Below are 26,229 nucleotides of genomic sequence, written 5' to 3'. Positions count from 1 at the left end.
CCAGTCGTTGGAGGCTCCAGGACCAGAGGAATACAAGGATGTCCCTTTAGAACAGAGATGAGGAAGAATATCTGTAGCTGGAAGATGGTGAATTTGTGGAATTTATTACCACAGAAGACTGGAGGCAAAGTCATTGGGTATAGGTGTGAGATGAGTGGTCACCAGCTTCCAGCTGGCACTGGGGGTGGGGGGCGATGTGAAAATACATGGAAATGCCCAATCCCACCCAGCAGAAGGTGCCTGCAGACATGCAGCAGAAGGAAAACCCATCCCCAAGCATGCTGCCAGCCTTTCATGCCAGCTTGTTCATGATGTCTAAGGTGGGCATTGATTAGTAATTCGGAAAGGACCTGTAAACTGCTGCAAAATACAATGCTGCAGGAAATGCCCGTGGCCTTTCACTATCCCACTCTATCCCATTCCTAGTGTCCAGTCCGACTGCGGCCCTCTGGACTGTTAAAAGTGCGCCCAACTCGATCTTTGAGGAACAGCACACCATCTTCCATCTGAGCCTTCCTGACTTTCTGTTGAATTCCATAACTTCAGGTAACGAATGGGCTTTCTGAGCCAGAGCGTTCATGAGTTGTCCATCAATGATATCTGGTCAGCTTTCTCTCTCTATTAGCTCAGTTTGAACTGCTGAGTACGTATGCCCCTGCATTTCACAGCTCTTTAGGTTCCTTGCTTTGTAACCTCGCTCCCAAGCTGGCCCCATTATTAATCCCTCCACTTAATGACCTCTACAACTTGCACCCCCCCCCATTGCAGCACTTGCCTCACGTTGCCACAGATATTCCCTTAATTCTTATTTCTCTCCCACCATTTCTGCAACTTAAAACAAACAGTCTTTCTTCCCTGGTTTTTCTACGGGGTTTTTCACCTGAAAATATTATTTCTCATTTTCCACGGATGCTGCCTGTTCTTTTGAGCACTTTCAGTTTTATTTCAGTGCAAACGTGAAGCTGAATTGAGGGCTGGTGTGTCTCATTGCTGAACCAATTGTTCAACTGGAGGCTTTATTTTTTTAAAAAACCATTCAATTGTAACAGTACGGAGCAGCACAGTAGTGACGTGGTTAGCACAGCACTTTTACAGCACAAGCAAGCTGGGTTCAATTCCCTGTTTGTACATCTTCCCAGTGACTACATAGGTTTTCTCTGGGTACTCCAGTTTCCTCTGCATTCCAAAGATGAAGCAGTTGGTAGGCCATTGTAAATTGCCCCGTGATTAGGCTCAGATTAAATCATGGGATTGCTCGGCAACATAGCTTGAACGGCCTATTACGTGCTTTATCTCAGTAAATAAGTATTGTTCCACTTAAGACTGCACTATTCAACTCTTCATTTGAGTGGAAAAGACTGATGTTTTGTCTTTTGCTTTAATTGAGCATTGAGCTTGTCAATGTATTTTTAATAGACTAACTATAAAATAAGCATTGCCCAGTGATGCTTTTAACAAACACAGATTGCTGAATGTCGTAAATTTAAATCAAACCCTGAAATTTCTGTCTGGTTCCATATTGAAACCATATGTGATATAAATGCCCAGACAAAGGGAGCAGTGAGTTACAAATAGAATGCGGTAAGCTCCATTTAAAAGTTCAGCTGGATATCTCTGGTCTCCAGGCCATACTTTCAGATCTAGTCAGATGCCAAGTGCATGCTGCTCTTGGCAGGACACATTAGTATTACATTTGCACCTGATGCTGTAACTCAGTGAAAATTGTATTTTGTTTAAGCACAGTCCATTGCACTTTATGAATTGTAGGGGATATGTGACATTTTAAATTAGATGTACCAGTTGGCTCAATAAAACGTAGCCAATGATGTTTGAAGATACAGGGGAATGGTTACTACACTTGAATAAGTGAAGCCTTTCATTTATGTAGCACCTCTCACAACCTCAGGGCGTCTCAAAATATGTTAGGGCAAAAAAAATAGTGTGTAAGGCTGGTGACTTGTTACGCTGGAAACACAATAAACAATTTGGACACAGCAAACTTCCTCGATGATTAGCAATGGAAAATGGTGGAATCACTCAGCGTGACAGAGAAGGTAGTGGAATTTATGTTGAAGGTAAAAAGATGTCATCCAACTGTGGTATTGTTCAGTTCTTTTCTCTCTCCATTGCCACATTCTGACACTCTGAGCTTGTTCTTCAGTCGTACAATTAGCAATGCAGACATAGAAGCAAAATTGCCCCAATAATACCCATTTGACAGGATGGAAACCCACATTCTCACCAGACCACCATACTACTCCTCTTGCCACTTTGTCTACAGCTTAAAGTTGTTTCCCAGTTCTGACAAAAGATCTGACCTGAAACGTCAACTGTTTCTCTTTTCGCAGGTGCTGCTCGACTTGCTGAGTGTTTCTGCCATTATGTTCATTCTTTTGTTTCATGTTTTTAACATTTAAGTCTTGATTCCCAGAAAGTGTTAATGATAAACTAATCTGCCTCTGAGAGCTGATATGAGGGGGAAACATGATCCAGAATAACATGGATGAACTCCCTTGCTTTTCTTCCTAGTAGTATCTCAGAGTTATTCTTTATGCCCATCTCAGAAAGCCAATAGGTCATCTTTTTTTTAATATTTTGATTAAAAGATGGCATATCCACCAGTGTAGTGCCCCTGCAGTCCTGCTGGTCTCACGGCTAAGAACCCATGACTTTTCAACAAAAAGGCTTCAGACTTATTATCTGAGCTACAACAAAGATGCTGCTGATGTCACTGAAACCTCTTCTGTAACTGGGGCTTCACTTTGTGCTCTGATAATTGTATAGTCATAGAGATACAGCGTGGAGCCAGACCCCTTTGTCCGTCCTTGTCAGCCATCAACCACTCATTTATAGCAATCCAATATTAATCCCATTTTAAAAAATTCTCCCCATGTTCTCATCAGCTCCTTCCCAGTTTCTGTCATTCCTGGTGGCCAAATTGCAGTTGTCTATTAATTAATCAATCCGCATGATTTTGGGATATGGGAGGAACCAGTTGCCATCAGAGGGAGATGGAGCAAAGTCCACGTAGACAGAACCTGAGTTAAGATTGAACCTACGTCTTTGGCACTGTAAGGCAGCCACTATGGTTAGTGCCACTGTTCTTATCTAAATCCCCTCACTCTATTTTCACATCTGGTATTCAGGATTTTAACCAACATGTGGCTGTTGTGTTTTACTATTTATTGTTGTGTTTACTATTTATTGTTGCGTTTGTTATATTATGATTGCACTTGCCCCTGGGAAACTCTCTCATTTTGCCCTGCAGAGCTGATGTATGGTTGGAATGACAATAAAGTTTTTGAATCTTGAATCTAACATGAAGGCAAATGGATTCAGTATTTTTGTTTCATAGAGGGGAAAAATAGAAAAGAAAATTATTTCTCATTAGCTTTATACAGCTTTTTCCCAGGGCTGAAATGGCTAGCAGAAGAGGGCACAATTTAAAGGTGCTTGGAGGCAGGTACAGAGGAGATGTCAGGGGTAAGTTTTGTTTTACTCAGAGAGTGGTGAGTGCGTGGAATGGGCTGCCAGCAATGGTGGTGGAGGCGGACACAATAGGGTCTTTTAAGAGACTCCTGGACAGGTACATGGAGCTTAGAAAAATAGAGGACTATGGGTAACCCTAGGTAATTTCTCAGGTAAGGACATGTTCAGCACAGCTTTGTGGGCTGAAGGGCCTGTATTGTACTGTAGGTTTTCTATGTTTCTGTTAATAATAGAATTGCAAAAAATATTGATCATGACAATTATTTTTCTCTGCATATTCATTCAGCAATTGGTCTGCAGATATTTAGATTCTGTATTCAGTTCGAATCTGCACACACTACAAATGTATATTACGAAGCCAATACATTTGCAGTAAAATATTTATTTCCTGTTGAGATGATTTAATCCAAATCACATAATTATTTTGGACCACTTTTCTACCTTGTCTGTTTCTGTGTCAGGCCTTAAGTGCAGGTGACTGGAGTGAAACAGATTGATTATTGCTTGCACACAACCCAACAAACTCTGAGATGTGATTGCGATAGCTACTCCCACCCAGCAATAAATGACAGACATGATGAGATATTTTTAAATAGAGCATCTGGAGCTTGAAGCTTGTTCGCATGGGTTCAGAATGATGTCTTTGGCATTGGGATTATTTTTGACTGATATATCTAGGGCAGGAAAGCAAATGAAACGTGAGGCAGTGTGCCCATCAGCATGGGTTAAAATTCAAGCACTGATATGTGCATATCTGCCTTGTGATAAGGACCTGTTAACCTTTTATGGCTCGGCAGGTGACAGAGTGGAATCTGGTTGTGGTTTTGGTATTGTTTCTAATTGGGCGAACTCTGCCCATCACGAGAAGAAAGAGGTTTAGCGTTGGTTGTGATGACTGTTGGTTGAGTGGTTTGGCAGTCAATTTCTTTATGCCCATCTTAGACCAGTTCCAAATCAGTAACTAATGTATGGAACAGCGTTGCCTTGTGACATGCCATGATCAGCCTCTCAACTCTTCATGATAGTAGGTGTCAGAGCTGCTGGGCAGTAGTTGTTAAGGCATGTTATCTTGTTTTTCTTAGGTACCGGGTAGTCCTGTCTCTTTCACTTAGAACATTAAACAGATACAGCGGAGTATTTATTTTGTAATTTTATTGCCCACTAAAATATACTGTCAAACAAAGGGCTTATGACAGGAAAACTTGCATCAAGAATTTTTTTCAGTTATGAGGGAGTGCCGAGCTGCTGTGTAATCATCATTATCTCCGAACTTGATTGCTTAAGAACTCAGATTTCTCAATGTTATTTTTGTTCAAAATTAACTGCAGTGGTTTTTCTTGTTTCTCCAACAAAAGGGGAATAAAGGGTTGTCATAGTAGGTTTAATGATGCCAGGGATTCATTTTCCCCTCTCTCAGGATCACAAGATTTTGGAGTTGTTCAGGAGTTCTTAGGTTAGAATTGTTCCAATCCTGGGTGGCCCAGCATGAAGGAGAGACCCTGGTCCTCCCCAGAGAGGGGTGGCCCAGCATGAAGGAGAGACCCTGGTCCTCCCCAGAGAGGGGTGGCCCAGCATGAATGAGAGACCCTGGTCCTCCCCAGAGAGGGGTGGCCCAGCATGAAGGAGAGACCCTGGTCCTTCCCAGAGAGGGGTGGCCCAGCATGAAGGAGAGACCCTGGTCCTTCCCAGAGAGGGGTGGCCCAGCATGAAGGAGAGACCCTGGTCCTTCCCAGAGAGGGGTGGCCCAGCATGAAGGAGAGACCCTGGTCCTTCCCAGAGAGGGGTGGCCCAGCATGAAGGAGAGACCCTGGTCCTTCCCAGAGAGGGGTGGCCCAGCATGAATGAGAGACCCTGGTCCTTCCCAGAGAGGGGTGGCCCAGCATGAAGGAGAGACCCTGGTCCTTCCCAGAGAGGAGTGGCCCAGCATGAAGGAGAGACCCTGGTCCTTCCCAGAGAGGGGTGGCCCAGCATGAAGGAGAGACCCTGGTCCTTCCCAGAGAGGGGTGGCCCAGCATGAAGGAGAGACCCTGGTCCTTCCCAGAGAGGGGTGGCCCAGCATGAAGGAGAGACCCTGGTCCTTCCCAGAGAGGGGTGGCCCAGCATGAAGGAGAGACCCTGGTCCTTCCCAGAGAGGAGTGGCCCAGCATGAAGGAGAGACCCTGGTCCTTCCCAGAGAGGGGTGGCCCAGCATGAATGAGAGACCCTGGTCCTTCCCAGAGAGGGGTGGCCCAGCATGAATGAGAGACCCTGGTCCTTCCCAGAGAGGAGTGGCCCAGCATGAAGGAGAGACCCTGGTCCTTCCCAGAGAGGGGTGGCCCAGCATGAAGGAGAGACCCTGGTCCTTCCCAGAGAGGGGTGGCCCAGCATGAATGAGAGACCCTGGTCCTTCCCAGAGAGGGGTGGCCCAGCATGAAGGAGAGACCCTGGTCCTTCCCAGAGAGGGGTGGCCCAGCATGAATGAGAGACCCTGGTCCTTCCCAGAGAGGGGTGGCCCAGCATGAAGGAGAGACCCTGGTCCTTCCCAGAGAGGAGTGGCCCAGCATGAAGGAGAGACCCTGGTCCTTCCCAGAGAGGGGTGGCCCAGCATGAAGGAGAGACCCTGGTCCTTCCCAGAGAGGGGTGGCCCAGCATGAATGAGAGACCCTGGTCCTTCCCAGAGAGGGGTGGCCCAGCATGAAGGAGAGACCCTGGTCCTTCCCAGAGAGGGGTGGCCCAGCATGAATGAGAGACCCTGGTCCTCCCCAGAGAGGGGTGGCCCAGCATGAATGAGAGACCCTGGTCCTTCCCAGAGAGGGGTGGCCCAGCATGAATGAGAGACCCTGGTCCTTCCCAGAGAGGGGTGGCCCAGCATGAAGGAGAGACCCTGGTCCTTCCCAGAGAGGGGTGGCCCAGCATGAAGGAGAGACCCTGGTCCTTCCCAGAGAGGGGTGGCCCAGCATGAAGGAGAGACCCTGGTCCTTCCCAGAGAGCTCCTGTTGCTCAGTATTGCAAGGTGCTGTAAATCGGAGCGTGAATGGTTGAGGAAGTGCCTCATCAGTACCAGGCTTGGGAGAGAGTTCTCCCACTGGCAGCAGGGAAGCCGCTGCATCTTTGAGTGAGCAGGCCGCTGATCAAGAACAGCAGAACTGCCTGTGCCCACCTTCTCCAGGCTTCAACAATCTTCCATTTCTGACAACCGTTAACCCCCAACGGGTTGCAAGTCAGAAATGAAGCTGGCAATGTAGGTTCAATGAGAAAATGGGCGAGCCAAGGGGAAGGTGTAATTAAACCAAGGTATTTAACTCAACCATTTAGATTTCCCTGCAAGGTGGAGAGGTGTTGCAGTAAACTGAGATCCCACGCGGCAGAAGCCATCCACCACATCACAGCAGTCGGCAAATCCATCCCACTGATCTCCTGAACAATTTTTCGTATGAGCGGGTTGTACGTAAGTTGGGTGTTCATAACCTGGAGAGGATCTATATTCAGGTCTGACACCCTGGTCCATTCTGTTCATTTGTTTCACTTCAGAGTGGGGTTTTTTGTGTGGGATGGAGAAGCAGAGACTTACTACACCATGGGGAGCTTACAACAGAATTGTTTACATATCTTTAAACATCTTGTTTAGATAGCCTACAATGGACTAAATTTGCAAATGTCCATGCCAGTTGTATTCAAGATCTTCCTTTCGACCAGGAGGTGAAAGCACACGTTGAAGATCTGGTCCCACCACCCGTCCCCACTCTCTATCAAAGTAATTTATGTAAATTGCATGAAATTTGATGTCTGCCTCTGATCAACTCATGATCCATCAACCTTGTAATGTATACTGTTTACAGCTAGGTATTACCATAAATTGAATTTTGTCTATTTTAATTTGAAATAGTGAACCATTTCCATAAGAAATCAAATCTGTGAGTCATGGATACAGAAATGACTAACTCAAGTCAAGTAACTTTTATTGTCATTTCGACCATAACTGCTGGTACAGTACATAGTAAAAATGAGACAGTGTTTTTCAGGACCATGGTGTTACATGACACAGTACAAAAACTAGACTAAACTACATAAAAAAAAAACACAACACAGAGAAAGCTACGCTAGACTACAGACCTACCCAGGACTGCATAAAGTGCACAAAAACAGTGCAGGCATTACAATAAATAATAAACAGGACAACAGGGCAGTAAGGTGTCGGTCCAGGCTCTGGGTATCAAGCAGTCTGATAGCATGGGGGAAGAAACTGTTACATAGTCTGATGATAAACTCATGATTTACCACATTTTTTGGCTGCAGCAAAGCCATTGAAGGATCATTGCTTCTGAAATTTCCAAACCTTTGATTGAGCTAAATCATTCTCTAATATTCCTTTTAATTACTGATGCACGTATAAAATACTTAGCTGGTGTTCTTTTATTTCCAGCCAAACAAGAGACTGCAGTTCATCCCACACACTGAGGTCAGATCAGAGGCTATGGATTTTTGCCCTGAAAACATGCACACAAGACCATCACTGGTGGCCGGATCCACTCCTATCCACAAGCCAGCAGAGTAGCTAATGATTAAACGGATTCATGCAGCAACGCTGCAAATAAAAATGCACTAGCTTTTAACAAGAAGCATTTTACCCAGCCTGATTTCTCTAATATCCTGTAAGGAAAGCAAATCTGCCATCTTTACATTCATAGCCTTTATGTACCTGCAAATCCCACCAGTGTGGTTGACTCTGAGATGCCCTCTGAAATGGTTGAACAAGTCACTCATCTCAGTTACAAGTTGATTTTAAAGATTGCCCAATAGCCTGAAAAAAGTTCAAGTTAGCAAAAAGATTGGAGCATACCTGGATTAAAATACTGTATATTTTGCTTTCATTATATTTTGCAAAAATGTGGAATTTGATTTATTACAAAGGGCTTAAATATTTTGGTAGTGATTTATTGACAGAAATATTGAAATATTGCTCTTCTTTTCATTAATTAAAACTCCATGCCAGCAAGTTACCAACTATCAAGAATTTACACCTTCAGTTTGCAGTGCAAAAGCTGCCAAGATCCTTTTTCTTACTCAAAATGCGATTGGCCAATTCTATTTGCCACAGGTGTATCCAGCTAAATATTAAAGGAGGTAAAATGACTGCACCAGCTGCCATTTCAATTATTTAAATTTACTTGTTTATTAAGATTGAAATCCGATATATCAGTTAACTTTTTTAAAAAAAATCAGAAAGTGCCCAAATTTGCCAAGTTAATAAAATTTAAGAATCTCTTGGACTAAAGGAGAAATAATAACTTAAAGATTCTAGATTTTGAGGCAATTGGACTCAACATGTGCTAATTACTCACCCAAGGGATTGTTTGGCGATAGTTCTTTAAAAACTCACTTGCATCTCATTCAGCAAGGAACATTTTCAGTGCACTTTTCTAAACATTTTAAAGTAGTCTACAAGTATTTAAAGTTTGTCAGTTGATCAAGTAAAGATAGACTATTATGCAGTGCCCTTTGTGGGGGAAGCAATAAATTGCAGGCACCAACTGCTAGAAATTCTATATTTAAATGTGCATTTATGTGCTCCTTAAGCTGTTACCAAGTTTCCCCCATCATTGTGAATGAGCTCGAGTTCACTCCTGCATTCCAAAGGAACTAATCACAGGAAATTTAGTGGAGGAACTGGATTGTTCTGAAAACTAGCCAGACTCGATGGGCAAAATGGCACCTCCTTTGTAAGGAAATACGAAAAATGACAATGAACATAAAACAAACATTAGTGTTGATTTTGGGAAAAAACCACACTTGCCTTGCCAGTTTTCCATGCTGAGAATTGCTGTTGACGTGATTCTGGTCTCTCGTGCTTGTTCTATGGGGATGTCGGAGATAGGTTTTCTCAAACGGAGTGGTGGGTGTGTGGAATGCACTGCCAGCGACGGGTGGTAGAGGCTGATACAATAGTCTTTTAAGAGACTCTTAAGTACATGGACCTTAGGAAAATAGAGGGCTATGCAGTAGGGAAATTCTAATCAGTTTCTTGAGTAGGTTACATGGTCGGCACAACATTGTGGGCCGAAGGGCCTGTAATGTGCTGTAGATTTCTATGTTATGCTAAGTTTGACTTTAGCAGGGTGTCTATCGTTTGGCCTGTCCCATACTTGTAGGGGGGGCCATCTATATCAACACTGGATTGGGACTGACTGAACCCTCTGGAACCCGACACAACAGCCACACCATTTAACATCTTTGCCGTGATGGTGACGTTCATCGCTACCTAGTATGGAGGCTCCAATGCACAGGATCAAGAGTGGCTGCAGAAGGCTAGACTCAGCTAGATCCATTATGGGCGTAGCTTCCCTACCCTTCAAGGACATCTTCCAAAGGCTGCGCCTCGAGGATGTGGCATTCATCGTTGAAGGCCCTGGCCACCCAAGACATTCCCTCTTCTCATTGCCATCATCAGGGCAGTGGTATAGCAGCCTGAAGACTTGCACGCAACAGCCCCTCCACAATCAGATTTCTGAAGAGACCGACAACACCAGCATGCTTTCTGCTTTTGCATTATTTGTATAGATTTTTATTGTACTGTAACTTGTAATGTTTATGTCCTGCAGTGTACTGTTGTAACAAAATAACAAATTTCAAACGTGTCATTCTGATTCTGACATTTCCTCGACATTAGTCCATGACCTTACTGCACTCAGTGGATTGTGGGTGTGGGGCTTCTGGGTCACACAGCCTAACACCTGTGCATGTAGACTTTGCATATTCTCCCTGTGACCACACTGTTATATCCTGATTACCTCCCACATCCAAAATGTGTGCTGGTTGTTAGATCTGGGTACCCATTGTGAAATTGTTGCAAGTCTAGTTGGATACCAGAACTTGGTAGTGATGGTTGGAGTAGAGTTACTGAGAAAATTGGAGGAATGGGTCACAGAGGAAATTAGTGTGGGAACAGGAGTGCATTGTGAGCTGGTGTAGATTTGAGCTGAATTGGCCTCTTGAGATGTAAGGAAATACAGAACATCCATCTACTGAGGTCTTAATAAGTTCCAAAGAAAATGTTTATCTTTTACCAATTCTAAAATAATTAATGCGGGATTGAATTCCTTTAGTTATTAATTGGTTTGATATTTGTCCTTGGTTTGTGTGATTATAAGTTTCTGTGCCCACATTTGTAATGCAAGTGGTCTTGGCCAGTGTCACAGGGTAATTGCACCCTGCTGACAACAGGGTGAGTGTGCAGGTAGTTGAAGGAACTGTGGGGGGTGGGGGGGGAGTCTTCAACAGGGAGCTACTTCCATAAAATAGCAGTTGAGCAAGGGTGAGAGCAGTTCACAGGAAATGTATTTGGACTTTCAATTTGCTTAAAAAGCCACCTAGAATTTCAGCACAAGGTAAAACACATTTGGAATCTCATTAATACTGATCTGTCAGAGGCTCTGGTTGAGGATACTGTGTTATTGCTGGGGCTCCGAGCATCTTATGGGGAAAATGAAGACATTTGGTAGGCTTGTGGTACTGAAAACCAGGATAAGTAGATAGTTTGGTATGGTTTTATTTTAATTGTAGATGTTGGCCATTTTATTAGCATCTGACCCATTCAGTATAATCATAATAAATTTGACCTTTGTTTAATGAGACAAATTATTTTAGTGCATATTAATAACGTAATCAAATTGCATTCCAAATGAGGAAATATCTCCATAAAGCCAGGGATATTGCATCAATAATATTGCATAAGGTGATCAATAAAAATATTTCTCTGTGTTTAGCTGCTTAGTGCGCTAATCCTTCAATTCAGGTCAATAACCAAAATGCTCCAGTAACTTGCACAGTATTTTCACTATGAAAATGCAAGCAATGTGTAGTAAAGTTCATTTTTATTGCTTTTGTTTTAAATAGAAATATCCCAAAACCTGTGTTTTGTAACTTGTGCAAGATTAAATAGCTGGCAGAATCTGGATGCTTTCAAGAAAGAGTTAGATAGAGCTCTTACAGATAGTGGAGTCAAGGGATATGGGGAGAAGGCAGGAATAGGGTACTGATTGTGGATGATCAGCCATGATCACATTGAATGGGTGTGCTGGCTCGAAGGGCTGAATGGCCTACTCCTGCACCTATTGTGTAATTGTCCAACGGAGTGGTTCTGAAAGTGGTTGTTATCGCCCCATGGGGGACCGTGGGAAGCTCTAAGGGAGCGATCAAGGCAGAGGAGGCAGGAGGGGGCACTCAGTAGCAAGGGGGCAGCTGAGGGATTACAGGCTTAATCGCGGTGCCTCATAATTAATTACAATCATGCAATCACCTCATCTTTTGCCAATCCATTTTTCTCTTTGACCTTGCTTGAAGTATGTTATAGTTATTGAAAAGCAATGTGATATTTATGTATATTATGAGAAATCTGGACTGAAGAAATTGTATTATTTCCAGGCCTGGCCCATGCATCATTGCCATTCACTACTGTAGTACAAGGTTAGATAGTACAATTCCCACACTTTAACCATGCAATATCTGTGAATTAGGGTACAGCATTCATTGGGGTAAATTTCAGAATCTGCCCTTTTGAGTGGTTTTGACTGCATTCTTCTAGCCCAGCTGAGATATCACCGCCCTACTTTATGTACCTTTCAGGCAGAGATTCGGGCTTTTCCTGAGCTAGGATGACACGGTAACTTTATTGGTCACAGCGCTTGAGGTTGGACTTAAAGAAATGGTGAGTGACAGTGGTCACTAATCCTTAACAAAAAATGGCTGAAGCAGATCAAACGAGAAAGAAGTGTAGTGTGGAGTATCTGAAATATGGATTTATACCAGCACCATGCAATCAACAGCAGCCAATGTGTCTGTTATGTGAAAAGACTTTTTCAAATGAGGCAATGAAACTGTCCAGGCTTCTTGAATATTTTGAGAGAATACACTCTGATAAGACATACAAGAACTTGGCTTGTTTTCAGTCACTTCATTGAAAACTTTCAGAAATCGAAAGCACTTCAAAACATGTTTGCTAGCACTTCACAGCATACTTGGGACAGCAGAATGCAGCTGGCTGAGTCAACTTCAAGCGTCGAATCTTTGCTTCTTGGTTACGTTCACTTCATAAAAGATAAATGCATGGTTGAAGAGTTGATATTTGCAAGGGGACTAGAAACTGGTATGAAGGGAGAGTCAATATTTTGTGGTGTTGAGCAGTTTTTCCAAAGAGAATGGCATCATGCACACCAACATTCTTACTTATGCAATAGATGGGACACAACTATTACTTGGAAAAAGCTGCACCTAATGTATTTACCATTCGCTCTGTAATTCAGACAACATCTTGTTGAATAACACATAAGGGATCAGCTGCACAAATCATTGAATGCTGTTATCACAGTGGTAATTAAAATCAGTTCCCATGCTCTCAATTCTTGACCATTTCAAGAGTTTTATACTGAGAATGATGAACAGTTTGAACGCTTGCACACAAGTGAAATGGCTCTTAAAAGGAAACTGCTCGTATCTCGACTGTTGGTTGCAGAAAGAAATCTCTGAATGCTGTTGGAAAATGTCTAGATGTTCTTTATTGCCTTTCCAACATCAGATTTAATGGAGCACAGTTTCAGTGTAGTCGGCCAAATTCCTTCAAAGCAGCACAATGGACTGCAAATTACTGAACGTGGGGATCTGAGACTCCTGAGTGACATTCAGCCTGATGTTGAGAAGCTGATATCACTGCACCAAGCCCATCCATCTCATTGAAAGGTGAAAGAACAATGAAGTAGTGAACAGTTGAACTACTAATGTATGCTCTAAAATTGTTTTTTAAAATTTTTTTTTTAAATTAGTTTTTCAAAACATTTTTCAAAATTAAAAACACCCAAATCCCAATGAGGAGCATTAATACAGTGCAAAATTAAGCATACAATAACAATATGCTACAAAGGAAGAGAATTTAACAAAAAAGCACCTAAATTAAAGACAAGTGAGCTTAGTGTCCTCCTCAAGCCCCACAACACAAGAAAAAAACAACAACTCCAGACCAACCACCACACAATATAGAGAGTATAAGTCCGGACAGTCAAACTCCCAGACTGTGAATACACTTAGCAACAGAGGATAATAATGCCTACTACCAGAAAAAAAAGGGAGCTGAAAGCAAGGGACCGAAAAGAAGAGAGAAAAAAAAGAAAAAAAACCCTAGTCAAGAGGAAGGTTATGAAAGTACTCGATAAAAGGTCCCCAGACCTCATGGAACTTTAGATCCGAATTAAGAACTGAATAATGAATTTTTTCGAGGTCCAAGCAGGCCATAATGTCGTTAAGCCATTGCGCATGAGTGGGCAGGGCAACATCTCTCCATCTAAGGAGGATCAAGCGTCTCGCCAGGAGAGAGGCAAAGGATAGTATTCGGCATTTGGTCGGACCCAGACATAAATCTGTCTCGCCCCAAAAACCGAACAGAGCAATTAAGGGGTTAGGTTCTAGGTGCTGATTCAGAATACCCAATAGTGTAGTGAAGACATCTTTCCAGAATTTCTCCAAGCTAGGACAGAACCAGTACATATGGATGAGAGAGGCCACGCCCCTCTTGCATTTTCTAAAATTGTTGATGAAATTAGTTTGCTGCAATGAAATACTTTTATTTGTAGCTTTAAATCGATTTGAAACATTTTTGCACTCATTTAACACTACCTTGAATTTGCAGTTCCTATTTTCTTTCACTCTGCATAGTAAATCAAAATCCTTTTATCTATCTAGATAGAAATAGAGAATGAGAAAAAAGTGAATATGAATAAGAATGAATTGGTCATTCAAGCTGCCTACCCAGCGATCCCTGGATTATCCTGAGCCTAATCATGGGACAACTTATACTGATCAATTAGTCTTTGGAATAGCCAGAAAGGGAGAGGGGGGGTACAGGGGATGTGGTCTGAGAGCCAAGGGGTTGGTAACCCAAAAATGGTTGGGAGCCACTGGTCTAGCATGAGTGTTGTACGGTGACTGGACTGGCATGGGGCAACTCCTTAGCAACTGTAACTCATGATATCCTCCCAAGCCCTAACAAATTGTTTTTTGGGGTGTGGATTTCATGACAGGCGCACAGAGTTGAACACTTCCGTCAAAGTTTCCTCTAAAGCTGTTAGTGAAATGAAAGTTCCAATATTTGGACTGATAAGATAAAAACTCAAATTTGACCTGACAGCAAATGATTATAAATTTCATTCATGAATTTCCCTCTGTGCAACAAGTTAGTATCCAAGTTTGTAAAAGACCATCTCAAAAGCCTTGCATACAGTCTTCAAGTGCTGAAGGATTTTGTTTAATAAGGTAATCAAGGTCCTTCTTCTTAATCAAAATGCTTTTGTTATGGTTCCTTTCTGTTTTAATCCATTGTAAGTTTCAAAGTTTGAGAAACAGGTGAAACTGGTGAAGTATTTATAAGCAAATTTCCTTTGGAGTACGATTAAGCCTTGAATTAGTGTAGATCATTTGTTGGTAGGAATTCCATCTGGGAGTGCACGTCAGTCAAATCTGTATGTGGTTTGGAATTTAGTTCTTGGCATCACCTCTCGTTACTCTTCGTGCTGAAGTTTGCAAGCTTCTGTAATGAATGCACGCGTATGTAAGTAGGAATGTCTGTTCCTGTTTGTTATAATAGTCATAAGGAATTTGGGGCAGGAGGCAGTTGATCTGCGAAAATTAGAGCTGGTCCATTATCTATATAATTTTATTTGTGAAAGAAATATTTAATGGAAGTCTCTGATATTACAAAATCAGAGGCTTACATTCCCTCAGAACAGCATGTATACTAAAATAAACATACAAGATTTGTAACTTAAATGTAACTGCTTACAACATGATTGATAAGGTGATGAAGGTGTATACGCTTGTCTTCATAGATGGGGCATAGAAAGTATGAGTTGTGATGGGTATAGAATATACGATTTAGAGACTGTACTTGTTTCAAGATAATGGTTTGGCTGCACTGGAGTACTGTGTGCAGTTTTGATTGCCACACTATAGGAAAGATGTGATTGTGCTGGGGAGATTGGGCAGAAGAGATTCATTAGGACTTTGTCTGGATTGGGTTATAGATTGGATAATGTGGGCTTGTTTTCCCTAAAGCGAAGGAGACTGAGGGGTAACCTGATAACGTGTAAAATAATAAGAGGCATAGATCATGTAGTTAGACAGAATCTTGTTCTCATTATCGGGATATCAGAAAACAAGAGGGTTTAATGTGAGCAGAAGGAGTTTTAAAGGGGAGACGAAGGGAAATTATGAATGGAGTGATTCATATCTGTAATTCACTGCCAGAGGTGGTGGTGGAATCAAATAATTTGTGTTTGAGGCATTTAGACAGGCACTTAAATGAGCAAAGTACAGAAGAGTACAATCCTTATGGAATTAGTCTGGAAATTCAGCATAGATGTGTGAGCTGACAGTTCATTTCTGTACTGTACAACTCAATGCTGTAGCTTTTCAGATTGAGTTCAGTAGATCTTCAATGAAGCATTAATGTATTTACAAGTAAAATTCTTTGCTTAACCTGGATTAAGTACTTCTGACTATCAAAATATTTAAGTAAATAACTGTTTGAAAATATTTCTAACCAATTCTCAGAGTTTTAGTTCTCTGCAGTTTCTCAGTGAGCAACGTCTGACTCAAAGATGTGTGTTCAAAACCCACGTTCAGTGCACGAGTCCAGACTGATGCTCCATTGTGATATTTAGGGTGTTTGCTTTGTTGAAGATGTGATGTTTGAATCGGACATCAACCAAAGTGCTGTGTGCTGAACCAAGTGAAGATTGGTGATCTTGTGACACCATTTTAAAGAGGACCAGTTATTCCGAACATCTGTTCATTATCGTGTTTATGGGAGCTGCTTCTGCATCGAGTGGATGTCACGTTTTCTGCATTCCAACTTTAAAAAAACCTCGTTGGCTGCACAGTTGATTTGAGATACCTGCGCATATGAAAAGTTTTCTTCCCAAATATCAAATTGCGATCTGTATTGGAAGTAGGGAGGGCTTGTGGTTGGGGTTGGCAGGGTGAAACACTGTCATTGACCCGATGGGTTTTTTTTAATAGAAGTCAGTGCTGTGATGCTGCCTCTGCTGCGTGTATGGAGTTTGCACTTTCTTGTGTGGCTTTCCTCTGAGTCCTCCTGTTTTCCTCCCACAAAAATGCATTAGGTTGGTAGGTAAATTTGCCCCTGTTAATTGTAGTTTCATGGTAGAATTTTGGTTGGATAGAGCTGATTAGAATTTGAGAGAATAAAATGTTTGAGGGAAGGAATAGTGTGAAGGTAGATGTTTGGTGGTCAGCATGGTGTCTGGGTCGAAAGGTCCATGCAATATTTCTTTGCTGTAGTTCCCTGTGGTTTTTTTTTTGAGGTTGGCAGCTTTGCAGTGAATTGACAGGAGAGTATTGATAGTGAGGAGCTAGGGTTTAGATTTAGCTACTTCTTGTCAATACTGGGCTGCTGATTGCCCAAGAACCAACACCGACCGGTGTGTCTATCAGTGACGTTGCCGGTGCCTTCCAGCTTCCGTATCAGTCTGACTGTTGACTTCAGCCTGCTGTTTCCTATTCAGTGCTCAATTTGGTGAATGATCAACAGCCTCCTGCTCCGCAGGGCAATGAATCAGACCAGCGAATAATTATTGTTTAATCATTGTTAGCCTGTCTCTAGGGATGGGGGATGACGTGCTTCCGATGCAGCTCTGTGTTGTGCATAACGACGTGAGGTGGGTGAGGGAGAGATAGGCGGAGAGTGATGGACTGGACAGATGAGCAGATTGTATCATTGAATGTTGTTTGTCTTCCATGTTCAAAGTATCAAAGCATTTATCCATATACAACTCTGAAATTTGTCTTCTCCAGATAGCCACAAAACAAGCAAGAATATGAAAGTAATTCTGCAAAGAAAATTTAACCCCCCCCCCCCATGCAGAACAGTACAGGAACATTAACCCCGAAGAAACCATCCCTTCCCCACACAAAATAATTAACAGAATGCAACAGAAGTCAACCCCCAAACACTGACCCTTGTACCACAAAATGGAAAAGGAATGGGCAATTTTAAAAATAAAAACACAATATAAAAACCATAAGTCTGAAGAAGTCCACAGACCATAAACTCAGTAGTCTGGTCCATAAGCGCAGAACCACGATACCATCCTACAATATCACCAGCATTCATTGAAAGAGGACACCACACGAGGTAGAGAGGCCTACCTGCCTGTCACAGTGAGCCACACAGCGATAGGCCACTCATGGATTCCTTTGGCAGAGATCAAAAGGACGGAAGGACATGTGTTCCTATCAGAGATGTCCAAACTCCTTGGTGCCCTCTCTTGTGTTTCTCGAGCAGAATGACTGATCTTGGGTGAGGAATGGTCTTGGTGAGAATGCTGCATTTTTTCTTCTCAAGGAAGTTCCTCTTGGAACTGTTTTGCTGTGATAGAGCCTGGAGTAGAGGGCTCCTGTTTTGCTTCTGACAATAACAATTGTGTGGTCAGACCTGAGAGAAGAAATTGGTCCTGTTGCCTTAGGTTATTCTACATTGGATATGCTGATGTGTGAAGTGTTGTGAACCATATCTTTGAATTCATTGTATTTGGTGGGAGATCAATATGAATTCTGCATTGAGCACTTTATTACAAGCTGATGTTTTTCATGGTTTTTAAAGAATGCACCAAGTGAGTGCATAAAGATCAATTTTGAGTAAAATGTCTTTTATTTAATAAGGAATTAAATGATAACCGCTGTCCTAAGCCTCTCCTGTGCTCAGCCAAGGAACAGCAAGCCAATGTTGCTGTTGGCAGGTCATCATCCTGGATCCACCTATCACTTGACATTTCCTGTTCCAACTTTCACTCACCTCCTTAAAATGCCTTTCTCTCCTCTGTCTCTGTCTAGATCAGGAGCTCATAACCTGGGATCCATGGATTCCTTGGTTAATGGTAGGTGTCCATGGCATAAAAAAGTTGGGAGCCCCTGATCTAGATGGTCTGCAGCCAAAATATCAGCTGTCTATTCCTCCTCCTAACCTCCCACTGATGCTTCCTGGACCCCTGAGCTCTTCTAACAGTTTGCTTTTGGACCCCATCCTTATCCACGAGAGTGCTTCGTACCATCATTTTTAGACATGGGATTGATATCAGTATTAATCCCTGACTAAGCAGTTTGCTCCTTCAACACTTATTTTCAAGACCTCTATCATTCCTTATGAATCACACACAATTGCTTGGTGTTTTAGTGCATAATTCCTGCAAGTGCTGACAGAAACTGAACTATGCTTCTAGTTAGTCACTGATAAGTAACTAGCTCAGTTATTAGTATGGGTTTGTTTCTGCCTTATTCTTGAAGTGTGCCCTTATCTTCCTTTCTCTCTCATTGTAGTAGAGGAGCCTGAGGCTATGGGTACAAAAGTCACAAACAAGAGAAAATCTGCAGATGCAGGAAATCCAAGTAAGACATTCAAAATGCTGGAGGAACTCAGCAGGCCAGGCAGCATCTATGGAGAAGAATGCCATCAACATTTCCATAGGTGCTGCCTGCCCTGTTGAGTTCATCTAGCATGTTGGGTGCCCAAGTCATTGTGAATTGCAGAGCAGATTAGGGGTAGAGTATAGAAACAGGGTAGTTGTACTGAAGTTTTGTGAAACACTGTCCCATTGGTAACACTGGTCAATTGTATTATTTTGTTCTGTCTCTCTCATTATAAGAAAATGTTCGAAGATTCAGAAAACTAAATAGTTCCTAGTTTGATGCACTACAATTGATAGATTTCAGTGGCTAAGGCTTTTTTCATTAGAGTCACTGTGTTGTACAGTTGGAAACAGGTCTTTTGGCCTTTGCCCGTGCTGACCAAGGTGTTGGTCACAATTGGTTGGATATTACACATAGCACTCCGAACCTTTCCTATGTAGTAACATGTTCAAATGTCTTTTAAATATTGTTATCATACCTGCTACTATTTTCACTGGTAGCTTGATCCATATACTCACCACCTTCATTTTGAAGACCTTGCCTCTCAGGTCCCCTTTAAAACTTTTTCTTTTCACCTTAAACCTGTGCCGGTTGTAGATTTCCTTACAATGAGAAACAAAATGGCCATCTACTTTATTGATGCCTCTCATAATCTTATAAACTTATAAGATTATCTTTCAGCCAGCTTTGGTGCAGGGAAAACAGCCCCAGCCTACTCGATCTCTCCCAACAAGTCAAGAATCTCAGTCCAAGCAACATTCTTGTGAATCTTATCTGCACTATGAAGACCAGATCTGCTCACAGTATTTCAGGTGTGGTTTTACCAGTGTCCTATACAGCTTCAAGATGATGTCCCTACTCCTTCACTCAGTGCCCCATCGGTTGAAGGAAAGCATGCATTACAACTTATTCAATACTTTGTCTACCTGTGCCTGGGGCTTTCTATAACCCTATGATTCACTGTGTAAGTCCTCCCCTGACTTAATTTCTCAAGATGATTCACTTCTCACTAGTCTGAGTAAAATGTCTTTGCCTATTTTCCATGTGTGTTTCAAACTTTGGATGCATTGCCTGCAGATGTGATGGAGGTAGATTCAGTTGATGCCTTCAAGTGAGGAAACATTTGAAAGGCTACAGACAAGGGAGGGGCAAGAGCTGTGTGGAAAGAGTGTTGAACTTTCTCTCAGTCAGAGCAGACACTATGGGCTGAATGGTCTCCTCCTGAGCCTAAACCATATTTTGATTTCATTCTAATGGGCCTTCATCTTTCTTAGCCCAGTGTTTCCTGTGGATGACCTGCCTTGCTATTCTCTTATTTCTTCAAAATAACACTACTTTCCTTTATGTAGAATCTTCTAAAGAATTGTCCATAAGTTCAAGTTTATTGTTATTCATCTGTAGACATATATACAACTAAATGAAGCAACTCTGTCCATTACATTGCTGTCGTTTAGGGTGGCAACAAAGGCCCTCCATCTCTGGTGGTGTTCAGGGTTTCCTTTGTCACGTCAGTAGCTTCTCCTTGGTTTTCACTACTGTCAGTCCCATGAGTCCTGGGTGGAGAGTCAGGAATACTATCACACTCAGATGTAGAAGGATGTTATGAAAACTGCTGTTTTCATAACAATATTGTTTTATCAGTCAGGGTTGTTTGCCCTGAGCTGAACCTGGAGGACCGGTGGACTGCTCTTGGTCTGTCCTCTACACTTTGACCTGTTTCGCAGGGGTGACCCTGCCAAGAGCCAAGCATAAAGCCCTGACTCCAGCCAACGTAGTTTTCTGGGTCATTAAGGTATTCAAGCCTCCAAACCACAACAAGGTTGTGGTCTCCTTGAAGGATATATCACATATAGCCCTTGAAATAATATTAGCGCAATATTAACAGGTAATAAAAATTGTGTAGAGGTACAAGTTGTCAAAGTATATAACAGCATTGTTGCTACTGGCACTGTCATAAATAATGAGTAGCAAGGTATTAACAAGTCTCATAGCCTTGGGAAGAAGCTGTTTCCTAGCCTAATAGTCCTGATCTTGTACTGTGATACCTTCAAAGAGGTCAAAGAGATTGTGGTTAGAATAGGGGCAGCAGGCCACACTTGCCTCAGTCTCCTCAGGAAGTGGAGGTACTGCTGTGCTTTCTTCATTGAAGAGGTGATGTTGAGGCACCAGCTGAGAGCATCTGTGATGTGCACTCCAAGAAACTTGATGCACCTGATCTTAATGCGGTAGGTGGTGGTAAGCCGGCACCTTCCTGACGTCCGCAATCATCTTTTTAGTCCTGAACCTAATAAATGATATTTGCTGAGATCCCTGGGAGCATCAGAATCAGGTTTATTGTCTTGAGTTCTCTGACCTCATCACGTAGTCATCCCCGAGGCCTGACGGTCATTCTGTCAGAAACCTCAAAGTCATGGTAGAACCGACAGTGCCTTGGGAAGACCAGATTGAGGAGTCGTTCGAGTGTAAGAAAGCCAAATACCAGAGACAGGTAGAGGGCATGGTGTGACCCTGTAGAGGTTAGAGGTTCTGCTGGCTGCTTGCTATGCAGAGCTTACTCCCTCCTTGACATTACGGGGACTGCAAAGAGGCATCAGGACTTTAAGAAGGCCGCTAAACAAACCTCCGGAAGGCTATGGATCAAGAGGTGCAGGACCAGTGCTGCTGGGACACAAGCCAGGGCCTGATCAACCCTGGCTGGGTCACTGGGGCAAGGGTGTCTAATGCTGAAAGACCTGAAACACCTGATGACCCCAGGTTAATCACCGATGATTTGTTCTAGCATCTCAGCAGCAGAAGTCATGACATTTACTGTTGTGACAGCAGTACAGTGCAGACACAACCAGTTACTAAAAGTTACAGCAAAAAAAGTATTGCAAAAGACGAAAGTAGTGTGAAAGGATAAGAGATGGATTTGAAAATGAGGAAGTGAATCTCAAGGAGTCTGCCAGCTCCATCTTTGATCTTTCTGTTGGCTGATGCTCGCTCATTCCCCACCTCTTGCTTTGTCCTTTCTACCTACAAAAAAACTCTGGAGCATTATATTGTTATCATGAGAAGAACTTTGTGATTGAATTTACTCACAGGATTAAGGCAGTTTACTCGACCTAATTAATTTCGGTGTTTCTTTGGTATGGTGCACATGTTTTCCCCTTGCATGAACGGTGAACGTGCAAAATGATCATATTTCCTGAGCTGCTGTTTGTGAGAGTTTGGTTTAAGTGTATATTTAAGAATTAATTTTGCCCGAGATGACTTATGCACAGGTGGTCAACGGATATAATGTTTTCATACTGGAGCTGTTTATGGCAGGTACTTGAGGCAGCTACGTCCACGGATCTGGTGCACGTGCAACCAGGATTGAAGTGTCTATTACCAGAGGCCATGCATTGAAAATGAGAGATGGTAGGTTCAGGAGGGATGTGAGGGGTAGGGATTTTACTCAGAGCCGTGGATGCTGGCTTGCACTGCCTGGTCTGGTGGGTAGAGGGAGGTACATTAGGGCTTTTAAGAGCTGTTTGGATAGGCACATAGATGTAAAGGAGGAAGTATTTGGATATGGTATTGGTAGGAGGGATTGTTTGGGTCGTTTTAATTTACTTTTTAGCGGCTTTGGTCAACAGGCAGGCAGAAGACAAAAGAGTTTGAAAACTCGAGTACAGAATGAAATGCTAGTGTTCAGTAGAAAGTCCTTTCTCGTTGTTTAATCCCTCTGACCAGAGGAAGTTCACTCTGTGTATTGCCTTTAGCTTGCATTCATCTCCGTACAATGGGGCGGCATAGTAGTGCAGTGGTTAGCACAACGCTTTGCAATTCTGGTGGCACAGATTCAATTCTGGCCTTTGCCTGTAAGGAGTTTGTGCATTCTCTCTGTGACCATGTGGCTTTCCTCTGGGTGCTTCGGTTTCCTCCCACAGTCTGACCTGTTGTTTGGTTAATTGGTCGTTGTACCTCCAATGTTAGGCTAGGTTTATATCGGGGCGTGGGGTTATTGGGCGGCGTGTCTCGAAGGGCTGGAAGGGCCTATTCTGTGGTGCAGAGCAGACTGGAGGGGGCTAAATGGCCTAATTTTGCTCCTGTATCTTATGGTATGTCAATAAATAACACACTTGTGTAGTCACATGCTCAGAGTTTGGGACGTGTGTATGGATACACGCATCAGTTGTTCTGGACTGTCCCCTCATTTGGAGCAGTGCAGCGGTCTGAAATGCACCACTTGAAGGCAAGGAGATGATCAGATTCAGAGGCAATGAGAGCAATCCTTCAGCAGTAGCCTCAGGAGGAAAACTGGTGTATCAATGGCACCAAAACCCATTGCAAAGTGGTCACCAGAGAAGAACACCAGGATGCATAATTGGGGAGAAAAATGCTCTTAAGTATGGTTAGCACCTTGAACTCAATTTCCAGTTATAAATGTTGCTCACTACCATGTAACATTTCTTCTCGGACCCGTCTGATCTTGTGGCATGTAGAATTAAGCTGTTGCTGTTTTGTAGTTGGTAGCATTCCTGCCTAGGCAGTGACCCCTTACCTAGTAAGCTGGCTAATGGTTTGAATTTCATTTCAAATGCTGCTAGGTCACAATGGAGATTAGGACTGGCTGCTGAGGTCTGCTTGTCAGGTTGTGAGAGATTCCTTGATCTGTGAAGGCAAAGTAACCAAGACCAACCCTGTACCTGCCAAATGATTCAACCAATGAATAAGTATGACCTCTGCTTCTTCCACCCTGCTTGCTGTGGTCCTCAAGGCCACACTTTGAAAGAGGGACTTGTATGAGAGGCTAAGGGGTTCAAATAAGACTACAAGATCAGTTCTAGCAGCTTGTCCATACCCTTAACTGGCTTCATTTCTGTCCTCTAATGAAAGCTACATTTGCAGGTCAGATTGTGTGGAGTAAAAGCAATTCCTTGACATTAGCTTGTGGGGAAAGTGATTTGGTCCAAGTAGAGTGAAAACTGAGCATGGTTCCTGCAAACATCCCCTCATTAGTTGCCCATGGTGTTCCTTGGACAATTTAATGACTTGCCCAAGACTCAAAGTGAATTCTACAGAATTCTTCTCATTACGTTTTACCTTTTAAACTCTGTAGGTCAATTTGCAGAATATTTTGCATTATTGTAGCTCTCAAAGCTGTGTTGTCCACAGTGGGGAAACATCAGTCGGCAGCCGAAAAAGTTGAGGCTCTGACAAACATTACTGGGCGCAGTTTAGACTTCCTCCATGGAAGCTAGGTTATGTGCAGAGTTCAAAGTGTTTTGAGCCCTGAGTCATCCAGCTGAAGGAGTGAACTGTCATTAGATACTTGAACGCTAGGACCAGGGATTAGTCCTGCACTGTATTAAGAGCTGCCTGCACAAGTGGTTCTGTAAAGCAATACGAGAGAAAATATTGCCTCTGTTGCTTAGAGAGGGGAAAAAAATAAATGCTTGTGTGCGAGAAGTTTTATCCAAATGGTGACTTGCCTTTTTAGATGCTCTGTGTTTGTTTTTACAAGTGCTTGTTCGGCTGGAAGAGGATTGAGTTAAAGTAGGATCTGCTTTAGGTTAATTCATTATGATCTGAATGACAACTATTCCATGTCAGTCCTGTTTCACTAGTTCAATGGTTCAATTTAATACCAGACAGTGTATACAGTATACAACCTGAATCCTTAGTCTTCACAGACATCCACGAAACAGGAGAGAAAGAATTCCCAAAGAAAAAAAAATGACTCTAAAATATTGGAACCCCAAAGCCCCCCTCCCCCTATACACAAGCAGCAGCAAAAGCATCAACCCTCCCCTACCCCTACTTATTTCAGCAAAAGCATCATTCTCCCCCCACACAATAGCAAGCCCCCAGAGACCATGATCTATAGTCCATCAAAATCTACTGTCCATTCTAACACTTCAACATTCCAACAAGCCCTCTCTCCCACTAGCAAGAGGGAGAGAGATATTGTTCCTCCCACAGCAAGAGGGGAGGCCAACAGCTCGCTGTTTCACTGTTATAATCTGCAGCGTTGCTTACTCGAGTTCCCCGACTTGAGAAACAGCGCACACTTGCTCACCGTTGTGTGTGGGTGGGTGGGTGAGCATGTGAGTGACTCTCTCTGTTGATGCTCTTGAAAATAAATAGAGGATTCCTGACAGTTGGGAGGCCTGGATGTTTTGCCTTAAATTTCCATGGCTCTTTATTGCAAGAGCTGTGGACATTTTCCTCAGCTTTTATTCAGGATGTATAGTATCCTTGGGTGTTGAACTTGGCTATCCAAACCCAGCCTGACAGGTCCCACCCATGTGCATTGAGGTCAAGATGGATTTTAAAAATAGGATGTATCCTGGGGCTCAGATTCGGTTTCCCGGTTTTCCAGATCAGATTTCTATTTGAATGCATTTGTGAGTTTGGATATTTTCATGTTTGGTAGAGAAGATGGATTTTTAGTAGAAATTATTCTAATTCTGAAGAAAGCTAAGAAAGCATGTCCCCAATGACCTTCACGAATTTGCTCTTTTTACAGAAGCACCACAGGATGCCTCACCGCTTGGTGTGGTAACTGCCCTGCCCGAGGCAGCAGGAAATTGCAGAGTGCTGTGAACGTAGCCCAGTTTCTCTCCCCAATGACTCTGTCTACTTCCAGTTGCCTTGGGATAAACGGTCGACATAATCAAGGTTCCCTCCCACCTCACAATTTCTCTTATGCCCCTCTTCCATTGGGCTGAAGATACAAAAGCTTGTGAACTCAGACCATCAGGCTCAAGGACACTGTAACAAGACCCTTGAATATAGCTCTCGTACACTAAAAATGAACTCTTGATCTGTCTATCTTGTCCTTTCACCTTAGTCTACGTGCTCTGCACTTTCTCTGTAACTGTAATACTATATTCTGCATTCTGTTAATGCTTTTCCTTTTGTACTTCGTCAGGTATGGTGTGGCATGTAAACAAACGCTTTTCACTGTATCTTGGTGCATGTGCTAATAATCTAATTGCCAGCTAATTAACAAGTAGAAGAGGTGCATTCAAACGTCAGAATATTTCTACTGAGGATTGCAATTGAAACTTGATCATGTTGTTGGTTGTAAAAGCATTGCAATTTTCTGTTCTGCAATGGAGTCATTTGCTGTGGAAACAAAACCTACCCACCTTTTTTCCCGCCATTGGCTACTGATCTATAGTACAGTAATCCCTATTTCCAGCACTCTGCCCACACCCTTCTATTCCGTGGTGTTCCGTGTGTTTGACTAAGCAGAGTTAAAGTGTCGTGTAAATATCTGCCTCCACCATCCCATAAGGCAGTCATTCTCAGCAAATGACT

The 26,229-nt window shown here is 42.8% G+C and overlaps 1 protein-coding gene across 7 annotated transcripts in view; it reads left to right on the top strand.

Annotated features, from left to right (window-relative positions):
* Window positions 1-26,229, top strand: part of lmo7a (LIM domain 7a) — a 229,427-nt gene that overhangs the window by 122,139 nt on the left and 81,059 nt on the right. The window lies entirely within an intron of this gene.

The sequence above is a fragment of the Hemitrygon akajei genome, chromosome 2 (assembly GCF_048418815.1).
Source record: "Hemitrygon akajei chromosome 2, sHemAka1.3, whole genome shotgun sequence".
In the NCBI taxonomy this organism is placed as follows: domain Eukaryota; kingdom Metazoa; phylum Chordata; class Chondrichthyes; order Myliobatiformes; family Dasyatidae; genus Hemitrygon; species Hemitrygon akajei.
The sequence above is the reverse complement of the archived record's forward strand: the minus strand, read 5'-3'. Positions and strand labels throughout refer to the sequence as shown.